At 47.7% G+C, this 14,684-nt stretch overlaps 1 protein-coding gene across 1 annotated transcript in view; it reads right to left on the reverse strand.

Annotated features, from left to right (window-relative positions):
* LOC131591066 (uncharacterized) overlaps nucleotides 1-14,684 on the reverse strand; it is a 62,273-nt gene that overhangs the window by 14,000 nt on the left and 33,589 nt on the right. The gene's annotated exons all lie outside the window — the stretch shown is intronic.

Raw genomic sequence — 14,684 nt, forward strand, 5'->3', positions numbered from 1 at the left:
GGGATGGGGCAATGCTGGCTGTAAGTGCCAGCTTTGGAGTCCAGCTCTCCCACTCACCCTCCTGCAGCGGCTGGAACTGCTGCACCTCTTCAGTCTCATATTCAGGAGCAGCTCCAGGGCCTCCTTCGTCCTCCTCTACCCAGGCCAGCTTGGGCACTCTTGGGGGCCTCTTCTCCATGTCTTTTCCTATCCTTCTCCATCCTGTTCATGGGCACAACCCAACGGGATGGGATGGGATGGGATGGGATGAGATGGGATGGGATGGGATGGGATGGGATGGGATGGGATGGGATGGGATGGGATGGGATGGGATGGGATGGGATGGGATGAGATGAGATGAGATGAGATGAGATGAGATGAGATGAGATGAGATGAGATGAGATGAGATGAGATGAGATGAGATGAGATGAGATGAGATGAGATGAGATGAGATGAGATGAGATGAGATGAGATGAGATGAGATGAGATGAGATGAGATGAGACGTGATGGGATGGGATGGGATGGGATGGGGCAATGCCCACTGGAATGAAGTTCCAGCTGGAAGTTCCAGCTTTGGAGCCCAGCTCTCCCACTCACCCTCCTGCAGTGGCTGGAACTGCTGCACCTCTTCAATCTCATATTCAGGAGCAGCTCCAGGGCCTCCTTCGTCCTCCTCTACCCAGGCCAGCTTGGGCACTCTTGGGGGCCTCTGCTCCATGTCTTTTCCCATCCTCCTCCTTCCTGTCCATGGGCACAACCCAACAGGATGGGATGGGATGGGATAGGAAGAGATGGGGCTGGATGGGATGGGATGGGGCAATGCTGGCTGTAAGTGCCAGCTTTGGAGTCCAGCTCTCCCACTCACCCTCCTGCAGCGGCTGGAACTGCTGCACCTCTTCAGTCTCATATTCAGGAGCAGCTCCAGGGCCTCCTTCGTCTTCCTCTACCCAGGCCAGCTTGGGCACTCTTGGGGGCCTCTGCTCCATGTCTTTTCCTATCCTTCTCCATCCTGTCCATGGGCACAACCCAACGGGATGGGATGGGATGGGATGGGATGGGATGGGATGGGATGGGATGGGTTTGGGATGGGATGGGATGGGATGGGATGGGATGGGATGGGATGGGATGGGATGGGATGGGATGGGATGGGATGGGATGGGATGGGATGGGATGGGATGGGATGGGATGGGATGGGATGGGATGGGATGGGATGGGATGGGATGGGATGGGATAGGATGGGATGAGATGGGATGAGATGAGACATGATGGGATGGGATGGGGCAATGCTCACTGGAAGTTCCAGCTTTGGAGCCCAGCTCTGCCACTCACCCTCCTGCAGCGGCTGGAACTGCTGCACCTCTTCAATCTCATATTCAGGAAGAGCTCCAGGGCCTCCTTCGTCCTCCTCTACCCAGGCCAGCTTAGGCACTCTTGGGGGTCTTTTCTCCATGCTAGTGCCTGAATTTATGGCTATTTGCAAGTGAGATGCTTTGGAAAAGACCTGATGTTCTGCAGTCCAGCAAGTCCTGCATATACGTGTGGAAGACACCCGGCAGAGGGAAGTCTCAAGAATGTGACAGGCCAGCAAGTCCTGCAGTTGCCTCTTGATTGCTCCTGCCACAAGGACAAGAGACGCCTTGTCGAGGTTTGTATTCAGCAAATCCTACAGTCTGCCCTTGAGGGCACCAGGAGGTCTAATGCCTCCAAAAAGCTCTGGGGCAGGCACCAATGAGTGCACTCTGTAGGGGCTCCTCGCAGCACGGCTCTGGTGCGTCCTGTCCTGTTGTGTGCACCAAGCACTGTGGTGTGGCCCTGTCACTGCCAGCTCCCATGTCCCTACGTGTCACAAAGGGCCCTCTGACACCTGGTCCCATTCCATTCCACGGTGACCATGCTACACCGTGTCACAAAGAGCCCTTGCACACACTTCCAGCTGCCCTGCTTCCACCCCATCCCCCCCAAAGTGGCCCAGGTTGGAAGGAATCCCTTGCCCAAAGCGTCTAAGACAGCCCGACAGGATCTTTAGGAACGCCTCAAACCATCAGCAAACGCTGCCCTGCTCTGCAGGCTCAGGGCAGCAGAAGGAGCCCCCAGGGCTGCCGACGCAGCCGCAGCAGGAAGGGCACGGGGCCTTGCACAGAAGCTGGCACGGCCTCCTTGGGACACGTCCCAGCTGGTGGCCATTCTAAACCCGCAGGTGTGACACAGACAAGGAACGTGTGGGCCAGGGCACGAATGCTGCTCTGAGCCCTGGGGCCCGGCCAGCACTGAAATCAGCAGGTGTAGCAGAGTCCCCGCCAAGGCAGACCTGACAGTGCTGGTGCCCATCTCCTGCCCCAGAGACCTGTACCCCTGGGGGGCTTCTGTGCCAGAGGGCAGCCAAAGCCCACATGCATTGGGGACAGTGCTCCTTCCTGCAGGGGCTGTTGGCAGGAGCTCCTGGAGCTACTGCTGGCCACTCTTGCTATCTGTCAGATGATGTTGCTCCTTCCTGGAATGAAGATTTTTCATGTAAAATATTGGCAGTAACACCAGAACACCATCAGTTTCTGCGTTTCCCTGGATAATTAGATTGCAAAGAGACACTGTGAACTTTCCTTTGATTTTTCTGTCTCTTCTGTATTCTGGAAAAAGAATCATCTGCCTGGGCTCTGATATTCTACGCTCCACTTGCTGCATGTCTGGCTGTGGCAGCTCATGTCCAGACACAACTGCGTCCCTGATGAACATGGCAATGGATGGCCACAGACAGGGAGGTTCCCAGTGATCTTCAAGGTGGGAGGGTGTTACCTTCAGAGTGCCCTCAGCAATGTATATTTGCCACTTGCAATGGGAGTTCCACTGCCTTGGGGAGCCTGAGGGTTTCTGTTGCATATTTGACGATCTTTAGTGCAGTCAGGATTCCTCTTTCCCTCCATATGGCTCCGTGGGCATGAACAATTCCATAAGCATACTTGGAATCAGGGCAAATATTAAAGTCACTTTTATCGTTTATTTCAAAGCGATGGGCAGCTGGCCAAGAGGTGGGGAAATTCATAGACTATTGTGATGAGACCCCCTTGCTCTGGGAAGCAGGTGTGAGGTACAGAACAGGCCGCTCCTTACAAGTCCCTGCTCAGCAGCAGGAGTGAAGGCAGTGTACCTTGACAGCACAACAAGCACACCTGCAAACCATCACCTGGCAAGCACCCACCTCAACCAGGCCAGAACCCCTGCACAAAGTCCCCTGGGGTCTTCAGGGTCTCGGTCTCTGTTCTTGTGATGGTTGTGAGGCAGATGAGGAAAACTTCAGACCATCTCTTACACCACCCTGTGACTCATGATCATCGTTAAGAGGGTTCTTTCTTAGTGTTGTTGCAAAGTCTTCAGTCAAAGTTGGAAAACGGAGATAGAAAATTAGACAGAAAAGAAAAGGAAGTAGGAAAGGAAAAGTAGGAAAAAGATAAGGGAAAGGAAAAATAAAAACAAAAACAAATGGTCAATTTTCAATTAAAATATACATTCAATTTCTTATTACAAAGAATGAACAATTTCAATTAATGCAACACAATCAAAACAAGCAATTTCAGTCAATTTCCTTATCATGATGGCTGATTTCCCATTTTAATTGCTCGTGTTGTTTGCCTTATATCAATAACCTTGGGGGCACCTGCAGCGAATGGGATATTGACTAAATTGTGTACGTTCATTATAGCTGTCAGTTGTGTTAAGCGTTTCATCATTTTCCAGTTTATAATGTATAAGATTGCTGATAAAACAAAACCAATAAAAACTAAAATCAAGGCAACAATGATGAGATGACACAATTTGTTCAGGACACCTGTAGCAGTAGGTGACCACCCAAAAAGAGTATCCCACCATCCATGCTTGGCATCTTTCTTTACTGTTTCCAAAACACAATGTATTTCTCTCACATTGTGATGAACAATTACTAAGGTTTTCTGTCCATTATTCTTGACCTTTTCCAAAACTTCAATTAAATCATGGTGAACCAACAATTGCTTTACCAGAGTGAGGTTCATCCAAATAGAGGTAGGCAATAGATGGTGGATCAGTGTGTAATTGGACAGTAAAAGGTGATAAGAAATAACTTGGACTGCATAAGAAAAATCACATCCTGCAATTTTAGTAAAGTTACAAACACAAAAATTTGCATGATTTTTTTGTATTCACTACTAAATTTTCTATAAGTACACTATCACAAGCAATTCTCAAACATGTACATCCATGGCCTATATGCACAAGTACTGTCTCAGGAGTCTTGTTAGGATGAATTTCAAAGTTACAGACATTTTGTTCTGTGTCCAAACAAATATCTTGAGCTCTGATTCCATTACTTTTACAGATAAACCCTTGTTATTCCTGGACAATACAAGTTTCCAAATTAACCGTTTTCCACTTCTCACCAATTTGACAGGCCCTTTCCCTATGCTCAAAAGGATAGAGAGCAGCTCCATCATGATTCAGCCCTAATGCAATGATAGGGAATTGTTGGGGGTTAGGTGTCCTTTTTTAGTTCTGGCTTGCCCGTGGAATTTTTATCCATTAGTTGCAGGGACAACCTAACTCTGGGTACTTGGTGGGTGCTTGACAAAAGACAAAGAGTGGCTGGGCCCAGGGGGGGAAGGGGAGCAGGAAAAAGGAGTGTGGGGACAGTTTGGCGGGCTTTCTTCAGCTTCAGGGAAAGATATTTTTTGGGCGCGGAGCTGTTGCGGTGGAGAGAAGGGAATTTCGCCATCACCCAGACAGAGCTGCTGCTTCTTCTCCTTCTTCCCTCTTTGTTGGTGTCCTCACACCCCCTGTCCTGCTGGGACATGTGGCAGTGCCAGGCACCACCGCGGAGCTGCTGATCCACCTCAGCCACCAGCCCAGGATCTCAGCTCATCCCTGCTGATCCACCTCATCCACCAGCCCAGGATCTCAGCTCATCCCTGCTGATCCACCTCATCCACCAGCCCAGGATCTCAGCTCATCCCTGCTGTTCCACCTCATCCACCAGCCCAGGATCTCAGCTCATCCCTGCTGTTCCAGCTGAGTGTTCCTCAGAGCCCTGCAGGAGCACCGGGACTGACTGCCCGAGGGGTTTGTGAAAACAAAGCCTCTCCTCCATCCCATCTCAGCCGAGGAAGCTGTCCCGGGGTCCCTGGGTCTGTGTTCTTGTTATTGCTGTAGTTATTGTTGTTTGTTTGCCTGGTTATACTAGTAAAGAACTGTTATTCCTATCCCCAGATCTCTGCCTGAAAGCCCCTTGATTTCAGAATTATAATAATTTGGAGGGAGGGGGTCTACATTCTTTCATCCCAAGGGAGGCTCCTGCCCTCCCTAGCAGACACCTGTCTTCTAGAACTGAGACACCATGTCACTAATTTGTAAGGACCTTCAATTCTTCCACTCTCAGGGTCTCTCATCAACAGTGGTGGATGTTCCTTGTGTTTGTGTTTGCTATGAGGGGAGAAATGCTTAACCACTGGGGGGTTTTGATCTTCCATAGAACAGTTTAAAAAGTTGAGAGTGAACAGGGCTTTGCATAATCTTTCCTGTGGTGTTTACTTTGTTTCCCATTTTTCAAAACTCTTTTGAGTGATGGGTGTGCTCTCTCCACCACTGCTTGACCTGTTGGAGAGTGGGGGATTCGGTCTTGTGTCTCACTCCCCATTCCTGCAAAAATTCTTTAAACACTTTGGAAATATATGCTGGTCCATTATCTGTTTTAATTTCTTTAGGAATGCCTAGCACAGAAAAAGCTTGCAACAGGTGCTTTGTGGCATGCACACCTTTTTCTCCTGCATGGGCCGAGGCAAAAATTGCTCCAGAGAAGGTATCGATGGATACATGTATATATTTTACCTGTCCAAATTCAGGAATGTGTGTTACATCAGTTTGCCACACTTCACAGCTTTCAAGTCCCCTTGGATTGACTCCAGCACCCAGAGATGGCAGAGCTGTGCGCTGGCAGTGCGGACATGTGGCCACCATGGCTTTGGCTTGATCTCGTTTCAGATTAAACTGTCGAATCAAACCTGGCACATTCTGATGAAACATTTCATGGCTTAATTTTGCCTGTTGAAACAGGTCAGGGAGTCTGGCCCGCCCAACAGGGGCAGCAGCCAGGGAATCAGCTCTGTCATTCCCTTCTGCTATGAAACCAGGTAATTCCATGTGCGACCGGGTATGCATAACAAAATAGGGATGTTCTCGATGGGACACTGCATCAATCAATTTTGAGAGCAATTCAAACAACGTTCTGTTTGAGATCTCCTTGGGGACTGCATTCTCTGCTCTGGAAACCACTCCTGCTACATAAGCTGAATCAGTGACCAAATTGAATGGTTCTGAAAACCTCCCAAATGCTCTAACCACTGCTGCTAACTCAGCAATTTGAGGGGATCCTTCCACATAATCAACATCTGATTCCCACTGCTGCGTCTGAGGATCCTTCCAGGTCATTACTGACCTTCGGGATGCTTCAGAAGCATCAGTAAAAACAGTCAAAGCCTCAAGGGGCTTCTGACTCCTCTTATCTTTTGGTATCAAATTAAATTTTGAATTAAACAATTTGTGAGCAGGGGCATGAACTGAAATCTGCCCAGTAAAATTCTCCAGAGCAATTTGCAGGGTCTCTTGATTCCTCAAGAGGTGCTCAAACATTTCCCTGGTCATCTTCACTGAGGAGGTTTCTTCCTCAGAGAGGCTTAGGGGCAAATGTATACATGAAAAATCACAGCCAGCAAGTTCTCTCAGTCTCAGCCTGGCCTTTCCAACCAACTGGGACATCAATTCCTGTGGCCTTGTAATATTTTTGGACCGATGGTGACTGAGAAAGACCCACTCTATGATAATCAAATGGTCTTTCTGGTCCTTGTCCCACTGAAAAATCAACCCCTGAAAGTGTGGCAATTTCCCCATTACAATAAATTTGAAAGGCAGCTCTGGATGGCATCTATGTGCCTGTCTCTTCTCCATCATGCTGCTTACCTTCTCTAAAGCATCCCTGGCTTCTGGAGTCAGAGTCCTTGGAGCACTCAGCTCATCTCCCCCTTTCAATAAATTGAAAAGAGGGGCTAGGTCATCAATGGCAATGCCTAGCCAAGGCCTAACCCAATTCAGTGTTCCACACAGGGAGTGCAAGTCGGCTAAGGTTTTGGGATTGCTGTTAAAAGCCAATTTCTGAGGAACAATTGTTTTTGCAGTGATTTCCAGACCTAGGTATTTCCAAGGAGGTATCTTTTGCACTTTTTCCTCCTGAAGGGTGAATCCTGCAGTTGTTAAAACTTCAGTCACCCAGTCCAGTGTGGACTGGAGCAATTTTTCCTATGGGGCACACACTAGCACATCATCCATATAATGCAGGATGATGGCTTCCCCCACCTCAGCTCGCACAGGGGATAACAAGGCGGCAACATACCACTGACAAATCACAGGTGAATTTTTCATCCCTTGGGGGAGGGATTTCCAATGAAACCTTCTCACTGGGGCTTCTCTGTTGAGGGAAGGCACAGAAAAAGCAAACCTGGGGGCGTCGATAGAGTCTAGAGGAATTTTGAAAGAGCAATCTTTCACGTCAATCACAGCCAATTCCCAATCTTGAGGAAGCATGGCAGGGGAAGGCATTCCTGGCTGAAGAGGTCCCATGTCCACAATGACTTTGTTAATTTCTGTCAGATCATGAACCAATCTCCACTTGTCTTTCCCTGGCTTTTTAATAACAAACACAGGGGAGTTCCAAGGGCTAAAAGTGGGTTCAATATTGCCTTGAGCCAATTGCTCATTTACTAACTCATTTAGCGCCTTTAATTTCTCTTTGCTTAGCGGCCACTGGGCTATCCAAATTAGGCAATCTGTGGTCCATTCTAGTTTCTGGGTCTGATGCTTCTCAGTGGCCACAATCAAAAATCCCAAGGTGTTTTCGGAATTTCAATGCGGACTCCCCGTTGGGACATGACATCTCTTCCCCACAGGGGATCCTGGAAGTCAGTGACAATGGGGCGAATAGATGCTATTTGCCCCTCAGGTCCTCTAATCTGAATGGGTTCCTTTGATATCTTGGCCAATTGGGCTCCCCCTATACCTTGGATGTGATTAACCATCGGTTGCAGTTCCCATTGCGGTGGCCATCTCCTTTCAGGGATGACAGTCACATCTGCTCCTGTGTCTATCATGCCTGTCATTCCCATGCCTTCACTACCTTTTTTCAAATGGCATGAGGTGATGGGTTTGTTTTCTCCCACTGCTTGAGCCCAGCAGATCTGAGGTGCTGCATCATCTACTGGGATCCCTGATGGAATGGGAATAGCTTGAGCAATTACCTGCCCTTGTGCCACGAAGAACGGTGGGTTGATGCACCGTGCCTGAAGGATGAGTGCATCCAAGTCAGCTGAAAGAGTGACAGGAGAAATTTCAATCTCTGGGGGTGTGTTTTTTGTGTCCCCAATAACAAGAAACTTACAATTCAGGTCAGGGGTCAGTTTTTCCCTCAGCGGGTCAACGGAAACAACCGTCCAGTGGCGAGATCTAAAAAAATTATCTTTCACAGTAAACAATTTGAGAGGTAATTTTGGCTTCCAAACCTCACAACCCTTGGTGTAATTTTGGTGGCAGAAGTCAGACCTGTGAGAAATGTCACATTTAAGAGTGTTATCATATTCAATTTTCCCTCTCCTGTGACTTCTATTCCACTTGTGTCTCTGCGCGGAATAGATTCTTGCTGGGTATCTAGTTTTTTTTGTTCTGAGGACCCTCTCTCTTTTCCCAGTTTCCCTGTCCTTGCTTGTTAGGATATGGCACTTGGCAGAACTTTGCACAATGTCCTGGCTGTCCACACCGATGACAGGTGAATGGTCCCTTCGGCTTGGCTGGTGATGGCAGGGTGGGTACAGCTGTGGCTGCAATCCTTCCTGGGGTTCTCTGGGAATCCTCAGTCCTTGGCATTGAAGTGCTGATTACATCCGTACACATCTCAATTAAAGTTGTCAAGGTCGGTGATGGATCCTTTGGCAGCATTTAAATCAGTGCTTTGCAGGCTTCATTCGCATTCACTCGAGCCATTTCCAACAGCAAGTCAGAGTGCAGGGTGGTATTCTGCACTTGTCTTTCAATCTGTATCTTTAATCTATTCACAAAATCTACAAATCTTTCATCAGAATGATGAGCATAGGAAACAACAGATTCAGAAAGAGGAATATTGAAAAATGCTTTCTCTGCAGCCTTCTGTATTTTTTCTCTAGCTCCTTTTGGCAAATTTTGGGCCTGGTCAATAGGTTCGCTCCAATCACCTTCACCACATAAATGATTCATGGTAATTATTTTACCATTTTCATCTAAAGCCTCAAAATCACTGCTCAGTAATTCTCCCAAAAGGGTTTTCAACAATCTTTTCCAAGCCCCTTCCCAGAGCAAATACTCTCCTGGGGATAGAAGGCAGGAAAATAAATCCTTCAAATCATGTGGGAACAATTGATTGGAGGGGAGGGTTGCATTTAAAAGACTTTTTAAAAATTGGCTTTCCTTTCCAAACTCTTTTGCTGCTTTGCATAATTCCATTTTCAACCGAAATGACATTGCATTCCATTCTGGTAATGTTCCTCCCCTCCCATAAGTTACAGGTGCTGCAAAGAAGGCAGGCCTCTGTTCCTGGTGTGTCCCTTCACCCCTTCCCTTCTCCACAGCTGGAGGGGGTGACCTGGGAGCCAGCAGCAGAGAGAGGGCAGGCGGGGTTGCAGGGGGGGTAGGAGGGGTCAGGGGCGGGGTGCCTTGGGAGGGAGACACCCCTGGGAGGTGGGGCTGAGGCAGAGGAGGGAGGAGGTCTTGAGGACCAGGAGGGAGGAGGTCTTGAGGGAGGAAGGGAGGGAGGGGAAACAAAGGGATTGTGGGAAGAAGAAGCAACCTGGGGGTCGACCATGTGCTCACCAGCATTTTGAAGCTCCTGGGCCCTTTGTGTAACACCTGGTGGGGGGGACCCATCATGTGGTCTCCTCCATTTTGTGCACCCAAAAGAACACCAGGAACAAAAGGAGAGGGATATTGAGGGTAAAGAGGGGTAGGAGAGGGAGCTGGGATGGATTTTAGGGAAAGGTTTCCAAGAGCTTGGCCAGAGCTGCTGGAACAGGGGTGCTGAGAGGACTCCCCCAGCTTAGGGTAACAGGGTTGAGGTAAAGAGACGGTTATCAGGGTTAGGATTGGGTAAGCTTTTTTCCTTTTCTTCTTTTTCAATAAGGGTTAGTCTAATCAAAACAAACAAATGGATTACTTTCGCTGCTGAACTATCTCCAGCATTCACAGATTCAGTCAATTTTGTCCCCACTCTGTTCCAGAAGGAAATAGAAGTTACATCTGCAGGAGATACTTGAGGAAAGTTTAAAAAAAAACCAATTCACTAATTTTTTCACTTTTTTCTTAGAAAACGGTTTCTCTCCAATTTGCAAAATGCTAATCACTTGATTAAAAATCCCCCTTTGTGTTACATACAGTCTTGCACCCATCTCTGTGATCTCACCTGTCTGTTACAGCTATTTCACCAACAGCTCCAAACTGCTCTGCATCCAGAAGTTTCACCTGGGATGGGACTCTTCTCTCACCCACTCCCTCTTCACCACTTCCCCCTTTTGAGAAATTCAGTCTTCTGCATGCTCGTGCCGTTGTCTCGCTCTCAAAAGCAGCCCCTTGGTGCTCAGGGGTTCTTGCTTTTCTCCCCAACACGTCTTCCACTTAGAACAGCGAAGAGACACTTCTGGGGTAGATGTCGTCCCAGCGGTGGTCAGAATCTCACCTTCCGTGGCTCTTCTGTCCCCTGTATTGAGGGACAGGCCAGCCCCATGTTCTGGGCGCCACCTGACTCGATCTTCTCGAGTGGCCCGGCTAGCTCAGTGGTGAGGTTTCTCTTCACTCTGGTTTCAAACCAGCATATGTTTGTGGGGTTCACTGATTTTCTTCAAGAATCCGAGTCTATCAAGCGAACAAAGAAATCAGGGGTGGACTCTCTCCCTGGGGTTGCATTCTGCAGTTTGTTTCTGTGAAGGGGAATCCAAGGGACGAGAGACAAAGGATTTGCGGTCTGGTGGTCTCTTTTTAACAGGGTTTCTCGGAGGGAGGGAACATCAGAGAGAGAAACAATTATTTTTCTCAGTTAGTACATCTTACAAACTTTCTACAAATCAAGGTCACACACACCAAGATAAGAAAAAACAGACACCAACTTCAAATGCCCACAAAGGTGTAGGAGTATTCTCCACAGAGGGGCAGAGGGGGAGAGAGGGGAATCCATGGTTTCCTGGCAACACGGGGTGTTATAGATACATATGTTGTTGGCTTTTCGCAAATATTAAAATGAATGTTATATGTATAAGAATGGAAATTTTTGTTGTATTAATATAATTTTCTTTATTTCTGTTATTGATGAAACTTAGAAATAGTGGTATAATACATATATGTTAGGCTATGGCATAGTATTAAAATAAAAACTACTTTTGTCTGTATAACCCAAAGACTGAAAAAGATAGCTGGAGACACTTTCTTTTTCCTTTTGTAAACTATCTTATCCAGATGAAGACAGCAGTGACCAGAACTCTGGGGAGACAGATTTATTGCATTTCTGGTATCAGGGGATGTAAATCTCAATGGCGCCAAGAAGACTGATCTATTGGGAAGAGGGCAAGAGAAAACTAAACAGAAGAACACCAAAGATCCTAAGAAGAATGTATGAATATGTATGAGAATTTAGGGATATGTAGCAGGGTTCTGTTTTTAAGGGACAATCCTTTGTCAGTAAGGTGTGTTCTCTTAGCTGAATGCAGAGACACCCGGCCGTATCTGTATACTTTATTTTTTTCTCCTAATTGTTTTTTTGTTAAACTTTTCAATTCTATAAAAATTATGTGAACCTCGTTTTTCACAGGGGGGAAAGAAATGCAAGGCAAGAATACCCTTGTGGCTTCCATAACTCAGAGGCATTCTGGGACCAGAAAAACAGAGTTACAAACTTCCATGTTGGAAAGAAGAGTCTCCTGGGCTAAAGAAATTTCAAGCAGCTGGAAATGCCAGCAAGGTCTCCCCTCCACTCCATCCGACTTCTCTCGCAGTGGAGCTGAGGAGAAAAACTTCAGTAACCATGGGAACTTGACACCAGGTAAACAGTTAGGAGAAAAAGAAGTGGGGAGGGGGAAAATCACAACTAAAATAGGGGAAAGGATACATTTCAAGCTATCAACTACTAACATAAACTAACTTAACAACATTCTAACAACTCTACCACAACAAAAATGTATAAAAAGCAAAAATCTTTTTGTCATCATCTCAACTTTCCCACCCTGCTTAAAGCAAGAAATTGAAAACAGTCTCAGGAAATCTCCTGATCTTTACAGCAATCCCAGGCTCACCTTCCTTTGGGAAGTGTCCTCTGGAGCTGTGTCCAGGCAGGTCTGGAGCTGGGAGCAGCCCTGCCCCACACAGCCCCTCTCAGCAGCAGCCCCTGCCCTGCTCAGGGTGGCTCCTTCCCCCCACAGCTTGTCCCCAGCGCTGGGAGCAGCTCCCCGGGCCGGCTGAGAGCTGTCCCTGGCAGGCAGCAGAGTCCCTGCCCCAGCACAGCGCCCTGGGCTGCAGGACCCTGCTCTGCAGGACAGCCCTGGGCACCCCTGGCTGCTCTACACAAGGGATACTCAGAGAATGTACTCACAGAGTCTGCAGGCACTGGTGTTGCTCTGTTAGGAACGGTGAGAAGAACAACACAGACTCTCTTGTGCGTTGAACAGGAGAGCGAGGTTTATTACCTCAGATCTTCTTTTATAGACCGATATGTGAAAGTACAGAAAGGCAAAACTCTTGTTTTCAGTGAACTAACACATGACCATCACTGGTCAGTGGGGTTCACCACCCCTCGACCTTCTCTTGTAAGAAAACAAGAAACTGACAAACAGCTCCTGCAAGGCTGCCTTCTATCTCTAAGGATTGTTTTAATTCCTCTTTATGATTTCCCAAGCCACTTTCTCAGGCAAGACTGAGAAAGTTATGCGGCCTGCTTTTCCACAGGCACTGTGCTCCCTGCTTTTGCTCATAGTTAGCATCCATACACTGAGGATCTGCAGAAAATCTATAGGTGATATATTGAGGATCTACAAGGGATCTATAGGTGTCTCCAGGGGCCTGGCAAGGGTTCAGGGGCGCTTAGGGGAGTCTGGGATCTATAGGGGATTGGAGAGTATCTGGGGAACCGTAAAGGGGGTCTGGGGCATCCATAGGGGCTCTGTAGGCTCCCCCAGGAGCCTATAGAGAGTCCAGGATCTCTATAAAGGAATTCTGGGGTCTTTAAAGGAAATTTTTGACAATTTTGGGCTCTGTACAAGGAATTCTTGGGAATTTGGCATCCCTATAGGGAAGTTTGTGATTCCTATAGAGAATTTTGGGGTCTCTTGGGAATTTTCAGGTGCCCACAAGGAAATTTTTTAATTCTGGAGTCCTTAAAGAGAATTTGGAAATCTGTAGGGGATTTTGGGAAGTTTGGGGCCTATATTGAAAATTTTAGGAATTGTGGAGTCTCCACAGGGAGTTTTTTTGAGTATTTGGTCCCAACATGGGAATTTTTACATCTCTGTTGGGACTTTTTGAGATTTTGGTGTCCTCAATGGGAATTTTTGGGGTTCCCATAGGAAACTGTTGGGAATTTTGGGGTCCCTATAGAGAATTTTGGGTCCAAACATGGGAAGTCTGGGTTCTCTATAGGAGATTTTTGGGAATTTCGGAGTCTACGAAGGGAATATTTGTGAATTTGGGGTCCAAAAGTGGGAATTTTGGGGTCTCTGGAGGGAATCTGGGGGGATTTTGGGTGCCTAAAGATGCCGGTGAACAGCTGGCCCGAAGCCTCCCAGAGCCCTGAAGTCGATAAGGCCGTTCCTGTGAAAGAATGGAAATCAAACACCTTTAGGAGAGAGGGCACGGAGAAGCAGAGGCACTCGGCTGCAGAGGAGCGCGGACGCAGGCAGCTATCGGTCAGTGGCTGGGGGGGCACCAAGGTTCCGGCCCATCGGGGTCAACCATCAAAAAGCAACTCCTGAACAATAAAGATTGCTCTTGCCATGTGAACCTCGCTGCGTCGTGTGTCCGTCTCGAGCGCCACAGTGGCACTCTGCAAAGAGAGCTGCACCTGACTGAAAATGAATGGGACAGAAATCAGGAACTCTGGAAGTTTGATTTCCTATCAAATACAGCCCAGCCAGCCAGCCCCACACAATCCCCATCCCACCGCTCCAAATGTGGATCCCACTTCTCCCAACCTCCTTCTGGCCTGGGGTGACTTTATGATGCTTGGATCCCCAGGTGTCTGTTCTGTTTCTGCTGCCTATTAAGTTCTGCACGTTCAAGAACGGGCTCTGAGAGCAAAGCGGGGGAAGAAGCTGCAGTTTGTTTGCAGAAATAGCACTCACTGCCTTGCACACTTCCCCAGACTGTCGTCTGCAGCACAGACAGACAGCAGGACAGAGCTCTCCTTTGCTTTTGGTTAGTTTAGTTTAGTTTAGTTTTTAGTTTTAGTTTCATTTAGTTAGCTTTTAGGTAGCTGAGGCAGAGAAGTTGCCCAGACTGTTTTTTCCCTTTTTTCTTGTATCTGTTCAAACCTGCTGTTGACTGAGAACCCAAACAAACCCTGGGAGCTCAAGGCTGTGGCCCACTGAGGCCTGAGCCTCAGAACATTCCAGCACAGGAGGAACAGATCAGAGAA

The sequence above is a fragment of the Poecile atricapillus genome, chromosome 37 (assembly GCF_030490865.1).
Source record: "Poecile atricapillus isolate bPoeAtr1 chromosome 37, bPoeAtr1.hap1, whole genome shotgun sequence".
Lineage (NCBI taxonomy): Eukaryota > Metazoa > Chordata > Aves > Passeriformes > Paridae > Poecile > Poecile atricapillus.